We start from the raw sequence: 14,937 nt of genomic DNA, 5'->3' as shown, positions 1-14,937 counted from the left end.
AATGGACCAAACGGCAGGGTGATCTGGACCCTTACCTCACTGGACACACAGTCAGACCCTCCAAAAAAAACTTTGTACCAGTCAGTAGCAACGAGGCACAAAAGCTTTTTAGCCTTCAATCAGAAAAGATGTCTTTATACTTAGATTAAATTACTACTATTTCTAAAAACTGTTAGTTACATTTAATTTTGTTTAAATGTGAAGTCTCGGAATGCAAATAAGAGATAAAGGTACTAAATACTAAAGCACATCACATTTGATTGATGATTTATTACTTCAAATCCCAAGTCATTCGTTCAAATATGTGATTTTATTCTAACAAAACGTATAAAAGTTGAAAAGGTGTGAATTCCTTTGGGTTTCTAAAAGGGGAAATTGAACATAAAATGTACTCAGAAAGATACATAATCCTCACTACATTTAATGTTTTACCTCTTCAAAGGAGAACTTTTGATTTATATTGCAAAAATGGTGATCAGAGCATTAAGATTTCAGTAGTAACCAATTATATTGCACATAAACTCAACTTTACAAATGTTAAGCTGTAGGGGCACTATTAATATATTGCCAGAATCATGATCGATGGCAGATACCTGCTGAACAGTAGTGCAAGTCAGCTAAATCTACAAACCCCCTCTAGTTATGCAGCGCTCCACATGAACCATCCCTTTGTTTTTAATCATGACTTCTCACCTTCTCTATATTACAAAGTATTCTTCAAAGAGTAATAACGTCCCTTCACGTGGAGATGATTTTTTTGGCCCATAACGTCTGTAAAACACAGACCTGTGGTCATTTTGTGGCTACAGGCAGACTTGAGAGAATGCAACGTCTGGCTTCCTGGCTTCAGCAAAGTGCTGTTCTGGGAGCAGAGGAATGAAAAGGCGGCGTTTGTTTTACATAAAGGCTGCAGCCATCAGGGCGCAGCAGGACAGGTGGAAAGTGGCTCTCTGGACCTGATAAATCATGACCTGCATTCATTCTTTCAGCACATTCAGACCCAGACTCATTTCTCTCCCAGCCAGCTCTGCTGACTCCTCATTTCTAGCTCTACTTTAATACACGACCCTCTGTCAAGATCTTAGCGCCTCCGTCCAGGTTAAGGAAAAGTAAAGACGGAACAGTAAGAGAGCGGTTTCAGGTTTCAGAAGCTTAAAGACAACACATTTCACATGACATGACTCACAATCCACGGAAACTATACGCGGGGCATATTTCCCTCGTTCTTTCAGGTGACTGCTTGGCACCCTTAAGGTTTAATGGAATTCACTGCGATGAGTGACAGGTTCTGAATAGGCCCAAGAAAACTGGGAGGTGAAAAAAGAGCATTAGGCTGGGCTAAAGAGGTGGGGGTGGGCTGAGGACTGACACCATCTTGTTTCAGTGACAAAAGCTCACAAACACTCTCAGGCGCACTAGACATACAATGAAGGGTCAAGCTACAATAATGTGAGTAAGCCTGGTGTATGCATGTGCTCGCATGCGTATACATATTATGGACTGAAGCTTTTCACTGTCTCAGTGGCCGAAAAGCAAAATACACAGTTTGGGGTGCCCACAAAAAACAAACAAAAACTGTAGATGAAAATAATGTGTCATTTAAAATCGTAGCTCAGTGTAATTAAGACAGATACGACTTTGCTTTACCCAAGTGAAGAAGCTTAGGCAAAATCCGAAGAGTTTGATGACTGGTGAGCCGTGTTTTCTCTCTAACATTGCATTGCTTGGCGAAATTACCAAATCCATTTGGAGCTTTTATGTTTTATTGTGTTACAACTTTGTACAACTGTCAACATCGAACACAGAGACTTGAGAGAGAAATCCACCTCCAACACCACAACGGCATGTCATAATACAGCCAGAGCTACAAGGGTCATTTCAGATCAAAACACACACATATGTTAGAATAGTCCAGCCCTAAATTTATTTGCAATAAAATATGTTAAGTGCTGCTTTCGATCAAATACGACTGAAAGATTTGGCATAAATTTCAGTTTTCAAACAAGCAAAGCTGGTAGAGATACGGTATATCCCAATTTATAACCCTTACCCTAAATATTTCTATGTGAATTTGTAAAATATTTGGAAAATCGTTTATTACTTTCCATCCACTTAACAGTTCTGCAATGTTTTGTGCTGATCTTCTTGTATGACATCTAATGCCAGTTATAGAAATTAGAGTTTTTTATTGTAATGGGAAAAAGTTTAAGCTAAAAATGCATTTAGGTATTGTAGCTCATTTAGTGGTGTAGCAGTCCCATCCACATTGGTGTGAAAGTTGTTGAGGCTACTGAATAACCAGATTTCTCAAACATTAAACTGACAACGACGTACACTCCATAATTGTTGTTAATTTGCTGTTTCTTCAGTATTTGTTCTGGATTATAATGTTGAACACAGACTCCAAATTCGTCTGTAAATATTTGCAATTACATTCCAGCTGCAATCTCTCAAACCACAGTTTAAACATATATTAGAACGGTATATAAAAGGTTGATTAAATGTGATTGCTTTCATTGTTTGAATTCTGGTGACTCTGTCTGAAAAGCCATAGTGCATTCATTTGATCCACTGAGGTATTTCTCTTGATAATGTGACCAAACAGTCATTTAAATGAGATCTCCAGTTCTTAGCAATAGGGATGTGTGCACAACAGCAAATATCTAGCCTGATTTATACTAGAGTAATCCTTTAATTAATGTCTATACTGTACTATGGAAAGCCAGGAGAAGATCATGTTTTGCATAAAACCTTTAAAGCTATTGCTCTGCACCTCAGACGGTCTGTCGCCGTCATTTTGATCACTCTGACACATTCATGTCCAAGGTAATCCCCAATCTGTTTCCAGACCGAGCCGAAAGTGATTAGCCTTTTTGAAAAGTCTACTGTGTGTGTGTGTGTGTTTTAACTGTGTATACCCAAATTATGAGAAAATTTAACTTTTGCACAATTCATCCTATAAATGTAACTATTTGGTGTTGAAGTACAACTAGAGTGTCTTTCCATAAAAATAACAAAAAAACAACCGGCAGAAATCTATCAATCATTTGTGTCCCTTGTGGCGGCTTGAGGGACAATGAGAATATACATGTTTAATATTAGAGTATCAAATTGACCGAAGAGTCATTTGACTAGCCATGACTGAGGGAAACAAAGAATCTGTGAGCAGGGAATCTTTAAACGACAACCTGCATCTGCATAGCAATCCCTGCTAGGATTCAGAGAAAGTTTTGACAACGTTCAAAGGAAACGTGATGGAAGGCTGTGAGCCCCGAATGCTGTTTGAACATGCATAATGCTCTCTTGGGAAAAAAAAGACCGTCTTAATGGCGGACATCACTCAGACGGGCTTAAGTTGGTCTTAATGTTCCGAAATGGGTTCTTTAAATATGCAGCGCGTAATGATCTCCGATTGAAATATTTCTTTTTTTTTCCTTGAACATGGAAGCTGTTTCTTTTTGTTACAGGGGAGGATAAAAACAGACACAATGGATATAGAAATTTAATTTCTTGCTGTTTTACAAGTTTAGAAGTGAACATTATACCTGTAATACTTAAAATCCAAGAAAATCTCTAAACAACGTACTTGGTGACATTAGTGCCATTAGAAACGACTTGACAGAAAACATTCAGAGTGAAATGAGCTTAGAGTGAACTTTGTTACTATTGGCAGATCTTTGGGATCCTGCAGGATTCTGGGCCTTTAGCAAAAGCTGGGAAAAGTGTGACTGATGCAGATGTATTCTTCCGTAATGGGATGTGCTTGTAGTTAGAGGAACTTTGGGGTCAGAGGGATTATTAGAGAAAGCATCCCGTTTCTTGTTTGCTCCTTGGAAAATAGATAATATATCTGCAGTTGCTAATGACACCTACCTTGTAACTTGTATTCAATTTCAACAACTTAAATCAAAAGAGAGAATGAATCCGTACCATCAACAAAATGTGATTAGGGTTAAACAAGCATGAAAGTCAATATATGGAGAAATTAAACCTGGAGCTCAAGATTTTCTATGATTGACACTTTGAAACTGTTTTTGATTGGAAAAACTTTATTCATCAAAACCCTAAAATGAAGTTTTGTAGGTAGAGATGTCTCTAAAATCTCATTCTTGTGAAGCTGATACCATGTATTGACTTGTCTCGTCATGTCATTACACCTCTATGGAAGTAATTTAGACATATTTCCAATTCAGTAGATGATAAATTACAGAGATAAATAACAACTAACCACTAGATGCCATTAAAAAATCCAGACTGTTAGTAGATTAGAGACAATTATTTTAAATCAAGTTCCAGATGATTACACTAAACAATTTCTGCTGGCTGGAGGTTGGACTTATTTTGGTCAATAAGCTCAATAAGGAAAATTGAAACAAAGTTTTTGTTCAGATAACAAAAACTATTATGTTTCAGTGTGTGCTATATTTGAGCTTATACGAAGAAATTTTCTCCTTTGTTCTCCAAAATATCTAAAAAGGACAACAAAAATCTCTGATATAGAATGGCTTAAGTGCAAAGCTATGACATGGTTTGTTTCTGGGTTCAGAATGGAAGAAGGAAAGTGAAAAAAAATGGAGACGTAAAGAAATTCATGTCCGCTTTGCTAACGCGAGCAAAATGGCGGAAAAACACAAAGAAATAATCTGCAGTTTGTAAGGTCTTCACATCACTTCAGTGAAGCTAGCTCTTTGATATGCTGCTTCATATTCCCATTTTCACATCTTCCTATGGGACTCTGGATGAAATTATGCCATATTTTGGAGCGACACAAAAGCTACAAAACAACTCTCCTTGCACCTGATATTTGGATCGGATCTGGCTTTCAGTTATTTTAGCCTCAAGATAAAGAATCCCAATCCTCAGCGAGCAAGTAGGAACAGGGAAAGCCAGGAAGACAATGGATACAGGCCAAGGGACAGAGATCTCATCTTTAGCTCGTGATTGCACTCACGGTAGACTATAAGTAAGATTCATTAGGTCATTTTTTACCTGCGTCTGCCAAGAACTGGAATGAAATGTTAAATGTTTCATGGGCTAAGAAAAGGGCAGAATTTGTCTTTGGATTTGCCATGGGAGAGAAAAGAGGAACGAGATCATGGCGGGGCCATGATGGAAAGATATGAAACAATGAAAATAAACAACAGGCTGTGAGGACGAGGCTCTGAAAAGCAAAGGAGAGACTGTGAGGGAAGGAAAAGTGAGGGAGAGTGGAAGGAAAGTAAGCGAGTGGAGTGGGGTAGGGAGGGAGCATGGCTTGGTGTTTTGGGCTGTCTGATGGATGAGGGTGTAGCGGGGTTGGTGGGGGCGGTGTCTCCTGAATGATGATGGCCTAATATCATCATCCCCCTGTCAGGCCTAATAGGCTTTTCTTGGTAGAAATCACTCACACAGAGCCGCCATAATGCCCAGGCCTCTGACAGCGTCATCCATCCACTCAAGCCAAGCGAATGTCTCCAAACTAATAAGGAAATATATGGTTCAAGGAGATCTGAAAAATTAAACACGTAGCTTATGAACAATTTGTTTCACAAGGATGTTTATTACATTTATCGAATCGTACAGGGGGCTGATGGGTATTTTCTTATTTATTTATTTTTATATTTTGCTGTGGCTTCCTGTTTGAAACTTTGGCCTGGAACATGAAATGCTGAGATGGCAGGTCTATAAAGTATAAGAAAGAAAAAAAATGCCATCACCTACACCTCCTTTAACTCATGGCTAGCCTCGTCCTTCAAGACCGCCAGGCCTTATTTTTGTCCAAGATAAGAATTGCTCCTTCATCTTTGTAAAGCATATATATATATATATATATATATATATATATATAATTTTTTTTTTTGTGCTGTGGAATTGAGAATATGTACAAACAATGAGGGTTTTTATTACCTGGAATAAAAATACCTTTTGAATGTTTATTCAGCGCTCTAATAGCCCATTGTTCACATCTTCTAAAATGATCTAATTTTAGCCGTGGATCTTTGGAGGAGTCACCCAGCCTTGTTTTCCTCGCAATGTTTCTATCCACAGTACACCTGTCATTTGGCTCTCTTATTGCAATGGTTGATCACAGGCCTCTTTAAACATGGTTACTCTCCTCTTTTCCCTCTTATCTCTTCCCACATCCCGCCGCTCTCTCTGTCTCCAATCGCTGCTTTAATCGTGTGACAATTTCTCAACAACAACCCCACCCCCATCAACAGAAACCTGCCACAATCGATAACAGCAAAAACTTTTTCATTGTCTGCTCTTAAAAGCTCGGGCCCCATCAAAACGATCAGAATTCATTATCAATTGTGGAGTGTAAAAACAAGACACACTCGCACATTAGGCAATCGTTGCTTTGGCCTATGGAGGCTACACATACATTACTGACATGTTCTGAGCACATTTACATCAAGAGTTCTCTGCTTTTTTCCTATGCATATAAATTAGATTCTTGAGTACTTTTTTCTTTCGCTGTCAGTCAATATTTAAAGAACAGGCCGTTATATACATTCGCATACATGTTGGCATCCAAAGTAAAGATAATTAAACTCAGCTTATGAACAATAAACACTTGAAAAGTTAGAGCTTAGACCAGATACTACGACCAAAGATGCAAACTGAACTTCTCCTGTTTTAGGTAATTGAGGATTTTTTATTCTCACTGAAAGAAAGATTTTTAGACATATTTTTTTTCTAAATTAGAAATTTGCATATCTTAGGATAACTGTGTCTTTAAATAATTGGGACATTTTCAGGTGATGATTTCATAACTTTGAAAGTTTCTAAAATTTTGACAAAATTTGAACTAAATGTATGGACACCGCACACCTGTAGAGGGATTTTAAGGGAACAAATCAAACACACTGAGTCCCTGTGCAATATCGTTGAAATTTAAAAGAAATTAGCCAAAACTTCAGAAAGACAACTATAAACCTCTACATGTCTGGAAGAGCTGATTCATTTTATGTAATGGATGACATCATGAGGAAAGACCATGTTGTGGAAATGTTGGATTCTAAAAACATCACCCAGAAATTTAGGAAGCTTAGGCTTCAGTGAGAAAGATCAATATAAAAATCTGTTCCAAAGTGGCTTAAAGACAACAAAGTCAGTGCTTTATTCTAGCCATCATAAAGCTCTGATGTCTGTTCTCTTAAAAAAGTTGTGGATGCAGAAAGGCGGCCAACAAACCTGAAAAATGGACCTGTGAGATACAGGCCCACATTATTACAGATCCTCCACTTTAATAAACAAATTTCCATCCTTTTGTATCCATACTTTCGTTTTATGCCAAACTCACCTAGAGTTTCTGTTGCCAGCATCTTTTTCTAATCTGACCAAATGACACTGTCCCAGTTAAAGTACCAATTGAGTTTCACAGACTTCACACATTCATGTTTGTGAAGGCAAATAAAAAAACAAATTTTCCTACCATCACTCCCAATCAATCAGTTGACATTTAAATAGTGTCTAATATGGATGTTATTTATAGCCCAGGCAAATAGAAGAGTAATTAGAAGTTCCCTATTTGTGTATAAGTATACATAAAATAAGAACTCTGTTTAGATTACATTTTTAGATAGATTAATTTTGAAAGTAAATATTCAGGCTAGAAATAAAGGTCTTAACACTTAATTGTGTGTAAAAACAACAATTTCTTGACTGGATAATTTTTTTCTCTGACTAAATACTTTTTTGTCAAAATAAAAGTAGAATTTTCCTAAAAATGTCAGCACTACCTCATTCCACTTCTGTAAATGAAGAATCTATCTCAAGAGCAAAAGTGACCAGCATAATGTCCAGCAGGCATTCATACGAGACTCTGAAATTATTCACTTTTTTAAAAATGTGATTGAAGTTTTTTGCCTTTTGCTGTTCATACTCTGCTCTTTATGTTGGTTAAGCTGTTGTCACTGCAGACATGTGGCCGCGTTTAATGACCTGTCTCATTTTGTTTAACTGACATCACAGCTTGGACCAACGGCTGTGTATTCAGCTGCGACCATTTTTGTTTAGCGCGAACGCTGACGTGCACTCACCTGGAGCCCTGCTCTCATTGTGCTGGCGGCATACGGGCCCGTCCTTCCTGCGCCCCGACCCAGTTATAGTTTCAACCTGCAACATGCAGAGTGTGTGTTAATAAGAATGGGGCTTGGTAAGGTAGGCTGCGAGGCCATTGTGGTCTCCACGCTCCCTGGTTTTCTTTGTGCCACAACAGCCCGGCGATACAGTAACAGCCAGAGGCAGAAAGGAGCTGTCTGTCGTCGGGGCGGCTGGTAACACTTGTTTGACCCTCCCTTCCAGGGGGGCTGGTGGAGAATAGAGGCGAGGCAGCTGGTAGACTTAACAGGAAATGCAGTGGTAACAGTGTCAACAGCTGTCCCCATGGCCACGCAAACCAAACGGCCAGCAACAGGCGATATGAAAGGCTACGTGTTTGGATAGCTGCGGGGATTCGGTTTGGACTGTATCTCTGTGTAATGATGCAATACCAAAAGAGCACCTTTGTGTGCTTTCTCGTTAGAGCTTTATACTCTAAGCTCAGTCATTTAGCAGGTGATGACAATGTGGATGCTGGTAAATGTTAAGCAAACAAAACAAAGGCAACAGCTGAAGGGGGAACAGAAAGGGAGCCCTTGAACTGCTGCTTTTATGCATGTAATCCATACTAAAGTCTCTTTATTTATGCATTTAAGGATAAATTTGGTACAACAACAACAACAAAAAAAGAGCAGATGTAACAGATGATGCATAAAGTGAAGATAAGAGTGCATAAGTTCCTATTTCCTGAAGGTGTTCCAGTGACCTCACCGTCGGGTCAAGATGACCCCCTAAAGAGTCAATAAATCACAGTGTCACCTTTTCTGCCTGATGCCTCTTGCTATCAGTAACTTTGAGTGTCCTCAGCATTCTTTCACTTCCTCTGCTCCTTGCTTGACCCCCCATTCAAACAAACCGCCTGTCAGCAGCACAACGACAGGTACGACAGCACCGGCTCGAGGTGAGGAGTGACGTCTCCCAAAAAGCAGCACTCGCCCCGTCCTCAACTTTCTGTCTCCAGGCCCGTGTCGGGAAAATACCAACTTCTGCTCCTGCTGTGTTTTCATTGCCTGTTATTGTCATAATGGAGTCATGGTTTGTAATAATTGAGCATGTACTAAAGTATTTGAAGAAAGAATTTGTTTCAAATTCCATGTGAGACTTATCAAACAAGAGACACTGATCAGTTTTATTTGAAAAAAAAAGAAATAAATCTTTATTTAAGACTTACTTACATCCAATTTTCCAGGAGCTTAAATTCACCCTTACCAGATTATTGCTGGACATACCCGTTTGAATCTTCTGGTATCATCTACCATTTGCTAACTTTAATACCTTTGCTGGGATTGGTCTGCGTTGGAGCTTAAGTCTGTGTCAGACTTGAGGATTTGGAGCTCCTTTTATGCACAATTCTCTACTTTAATATGAGGGACTCATTGGGGTCATCTTGGAATGAATGCAGCCATTAGTTTACATTCTTCGTCATCATTAGATGAATAAATATCAATGAGATTACCTCGTAAGCCTCAGGAAGAACCACCCCGCGACCCAACCGCCGCTGAGCCCTCAGACGAGGAAAAAGTATTAAAGGCCTATTTCAGTCTGTAAGACCCCAGCAGGGAAACAGCTTCCATATTTTTTGCGCCGGGCTGAATTATCCGGGATCTCTTTCATGTTACAGTGAAGCCGGAGGTTCTTTCTTGTTGGGAGCACAACATGACTGTGATAATGGTAAGGAGGAAGGCCAACAGACAGCAGAATCTGCTTTCAGTGACCTTAAATACCTTATCTATACCTTTGAAGCCACAGTTGGGTGATTGGCAGGTCAATTTGTGATAGTATTGGCAGATGTAGTTGGTGCTCTTAATGCTCTTTGCTTCAGATAAGTCTGCTTAATATGAAAACTGTCACATTGTACATTTCCTCATGGAATCATCAGTCCGTTCACCTGTCAGAACAGACATGCTAAGATCCCATTCTGCTGTCGTCCCTTCTGTGATTTCACTTTATGGAGATTATTCTGCACTACGAAGCCGTTAGGATTATTCGTCCGGTTTGTTAAATCAAAGCGAGCCCCCGCCCCGCGAACGCAGCGTGCTTGCAGAGATAGGGGAAGTTAGTGAGACACGGAGGACTCGGCGTGTGGATGTTTTCACCGTGTCCGCTCTTTGTCCGATCTGCTGTCAAACCCGTCAAAGCCCTGTCCTCCCGCTCAGTCGGTACTTTCCTGTGCAAATTAACAGACTCAGTGGTGACTAGATTCCAATTTTAAAGCAAAGTGTGCAAATTAGCCATGTTTTTTTAATTAAGCCCAGTGCTCTGGGTAAAGGCAGTGGGGCCATTGTTGTAGATGGGGCAGGTGCAAATTTATTCTCTGGGGAAGCCCTCGCAATTTTGGTCCTCCAGCCGAGTCCCATCCTCAACCTAATCAGTCCCCAGCTTGAGAAATGTCCACATTTCATTGCTCTCTTGCTGGGGGATGCCGCTGTGAGTGGTCAGAAATTATTCATTATTTGAGAGCTTCATTTGTAACATTTCCATTAAAGGTCGCCTCCATGCAGATCAGTTCAACACATTGGAATTTGGGTAATTATATTTGCCGGACAAAATGCATTGCCCAATTTTTCTGCGTCTCTTTATCCCAGTGGAGAGCCTAGGTGTGGCAGCGGGTCCTATGCCGCGCCACTTTCCGTTAGGTTCCTCAGATATGCTGCTGCTGGAAACTGTCAAGGTCTCCCAGTGGACTGTTGCATGCTGGGAAAGCTGTTGTTTTTTGTTTGTAGAAGAACATTGAAAAAATATTTGCCCCCTTACTGATTCCTCCTTTTTCTCCTTCAGTGTCACTCTTAAACGTTTCAGGTTATAACAAAAAGTCGCCAGACAACAACAACAAAACAACAGCAAAAGTAGTTTCTGCCACCTTGATAAACCATTAATTAATTGTGATTAATTGCATATTTCAAGATCAGTTCCACTAGACCCCCGAACCAATTACTATTACGCACTATGCGTCAGATTTACATCCTGGCTTTGACTAGGCCATTCCAAAAACCCAAATTTTGTTTTGGCTGAAAATTCTCCTTAAAGATGTTCTGCTCAAAAGCAGAATTTCATAGTTCCAACAAGAACAGCAGCAAGTCATCCAGGTCCTCAAGTAACAAAGGAGACCCAGATCATCACTCTGACATCATGTTTGATTGTTGAAATTGTGTTTTTCTGGAGTACTATGTTAGTTGAACTCCTCTAAAAGCCCTTAAAGAGCTTAGTGAGATATAATAATTTGGAAAGGCTTAGAAACCTATTTCTAAGAGTTTGTGAATAGCAAATCTTTAGCACCACACAGCTGTACACATTGTGTAGATCTCAAAATCAAGGGAGATGTTTGTAGAGTTCAGGAAAAATAGGATTAAATCAAATCTATTTCCTTCATGGGAGAAGAAGTGGACGTGGTTGAGAAATATAAATATCTCAGTGTTCATCTGGACAACAGACTAGACTAGAGAAGCAACAGTGAAGTCGTCCACAAGAAAGGACAGAGTCGACTAAGAACCTTCAAGGTTTGCAGCAAGATACTGCAGTTCTTCTATAAGCCTGTTGTTGAGAGTGTCATCACTTCCTAACCAGAACCACGGACTTAAAAACTCTCAACAACCTGATTAACAAGGCCGGTTCTGTTCTGAGGACAACTATGGAACATCTGGGGATGACGGTGCAAATAAGGATTTTAGATAAAATCAAGAAAAGTATGGAGAACAATGACCAACTTCTGCATAAGACTGGCATAGGAAAACAGAAAGCCTTCAGTCAGAGGTTTCATCGGAGTTGCTGTAATACAAACTGGTACAGAAGATCCTTTCTGCCCAAGCAATCAAAGTGTGCACCTCTGAAAAACCTTAAATAATATGAATCACAGCATTTAAATTATCTTTGGGATGAATAAAGTATTTTTTGACTCTGAACTGAAAATGGAGAAAACATATTTGTCCCACAAAACTGTGTTTTCTTTCCAAAGGTGTGGTCCAAATTTAAAATAAAAAGACTTTGAAAGTCAGACCTCTTTAGCTGCTTTTATTGACAAAAAAAACAACAACTTCCAACTACATTTAAACACTATTTACTGCTTCCGAATAAACTCCTTAATGTTCACTTTTCAATTGATTCTTCCAATATTTAGAGAGAAGTCCAAGTCATTGTGCGATTGGGTTTGACAGAATTAATTTCACTATCTCTTCCAAGTGTACCAAAGATTAAAAAGCTGTCATGAAAACAACATGCTGTAGGCACTGTTAATATCAAATTAATTGTCCAAAAGATTTGTAAGATTTAAAATTGTTCGTTCCGCAGTTTGTAGGAAGTGAAATACATAAAAAAGAGGAAGATTTTTCCTTTGGATAACAAGGACAAGAGAGGTCTCTCTTTGGATTCTACGTGTTCCTCTGTGGGGGCTTGGATCAGACGCAGAGTAGCCACAGATAATGAGCTGTCTTTAATCATGGGAGACAGGACTTTGAGTTTCTTTGCATCCCATTTGGAGGATTGAAAAAAAGGAGGGGGAGAGTCTAATTACTGTACTGCAGACAAATCTGAGAGCTTTCTGTCTTATTGGAAGTGATGCAGAGTCCTAACTAACCTTGACAGGAAGTGACAACAAAGGCTTTCTCTGTTCTGAGAACCGCAAAACAAAGAAAAGTAAAGGCCTGAAGAATTTTCTAATTGGGCGATGCAGATTTATGAATATATTTCAGGTTCAGAGTGGAAACACAGCAGTCCTCTTTACATCATTTTTATATCACTACAAATGCTGATAAGATGCACTATACAGCTTACAGCTGACAGAGCGCACATGTACTCAATAAAAGTTTTTCAGAATGCTGTTCTTGACAGCTTTGTGTGAACATTTCTAGTGCTTATCTGTGGTACGATGTTCACGTTGACGGAAAAGAGATAAAACAGTGCACATCAAAATGGAAATCCCTCACAATGGGAAGTAAAATTGACGCTGACTCAAACTTCGCTCTGAATGAAATTGACAAGATCAAAGTCTTGTCAAGGAAAAGAATATCTCAAAGTCTAAAAAGCAGCGAATACATTTTTAGATTGATGACATAGAAACAAACACACACAATACTCCTTCATTAACTGAGCGCTCGTTGCAGATAACACCTCAAAATTGCTTGAATAACAAAACATGACTTATGAAACCTGTTAGTTTTTTTTAAACTGAACATTTTACAGAAATTTAAATAATCACCAAACTCTACGCGTTCATGTAACAAATAGCTTTATAGTTGGGATGTGTGGAGTGTGACATGTAAAACGACAGAAGGAAAAGGTGAGATACAATCTGCAAACATCCAATTTCACGTTTAATAATAAATTAATTCTGAATGAAATTTTTTATCTGTACTTTGACGGTGCCATTTCAACACAAATATGAGTTGACTTAAACCCTTGATAAACAAACTGTGGTACAAAGTAATCTGGTAATTAAACTGCTTGTAATGGTCCTCAGCAGAAATTTTGGTAATTGCAAAAGTGACATGAAGGACAGTGAATACTTTGTGGTTTCTGATGCTGTGATTCATTTACCTCTGGAATCCAAAGTTGAACTAGTGAATTAAACTCCCAAAGCTGAGACTCTGGGAGACAGACATATAATCGGTGTACCATATTATTTGTATTTTTCCTTGGTGGGAAATTTCCATGAAAATTTCTTAGAAAATTTCCATGAAATTTTCTAAGCTTAAGATATTATTTTTTAACCTAACCCTACTTTGAACTTCTCTCTAACATTTATCCTGGCCTGCCTGCTGCCTTCCTCACTCTTCGCTAGTGTTTGTTTACTGATGTTCTCCAAATAATCTCTCAGGCCTTCACAGAACGTCTGCAACCCTTCTGAGATTACGTCACACACAAGTAGTGGAGTTTCTTCCTCTTCCCCATTAGGATCTGCTTTGGGTTTGTTTATCATACAAAATCCTTATTAAACACGTTGAAGTTTGCGGTAGTGACCTGACACAAAGTGAAAAAGGTGCAAGAAACTGTGTTTCCTAATCCAACTATGAACTATGCATTCCATTAAACTTAAACAGCAGCCAAAGATAAGTCATTCACCCCTTTTATACTATTTCATTCTTGTCTGTATCAATAAACCGCGTAGAGACATTGAGAAAAAAAAAGAAAAAAGATTTGTCCAATAACTCTGTGTGATCATTTGCATCTAAAACGATATTCGACATTTGTTATTCCATCAATCAATACCATCTCTCCCATTCTTTGTGCGCATTATCTCAGAAGGCTGCATGCAAAAAGCTTAACAATAACACGTATGTTATACAAGAACCCATATATCATCCCTGGACGCATTTACATCCTGTTAACAATTTCTCAGGGCAGATTAGAGGGCGCTGAGGCTGCAGCCCAGATCCCATGAGAGGAGGGCTTTGGGAGCTGATAAGGCCAGCCCATAGGAAGGCAGGATTAATACATTTGACCAGGACACATGGAGGCTCTCTGATTATTCCAGCAGAAAAACGGCCCTGTTCCGTCGGCCCCCGCGTGATTAAACGCTGCCCGAGTGTGGACAGGAAGGCATAGGGATAGGGAGATAACCGATTTTATTTATGCAAGCCGGTTAGCCTGGCGGATCACATCTGAGGATTGTTCACGCTACAGGGGTGAGGGATCCCACCAGGGGAGCTCAGTCCTGATCACACACAGGCCTGCCTCGGCTGTCACTTCTCCACTGTGCCTTCTTCCCTCTGAAGACGCCAGATCAAGCAGTCTGAAAATTTTTTATGTCAAGGATTTCTACATAAAAATCCATACCCCCGCAGATAAACATTTTATTTGCATTTAGTTGTTTTATTGTAATAAGACAACTAAAAAGGCCTTTAGTGTGATGTTTTGCCA

This window comes from Poecilia reticulata, chromosome 22 (genome assembly GCF_904066995.2).
Source record: "Poecilia reticulata chromosome 22, P_reticulata-male-v2, whole genome shotgun sequence".
Classification (NCBI taxonomy): Eukaryota; Metazoa; Chordata; class Actinopteri; order Cyprinodontiformes; family Poeciliidae; genus Poecilia; species Poecilia reticulata.
The sequence above is the reverse complement of the archived record's forward strand: the minus strand, read 5'-3'. Positions refer to the sequence as shown.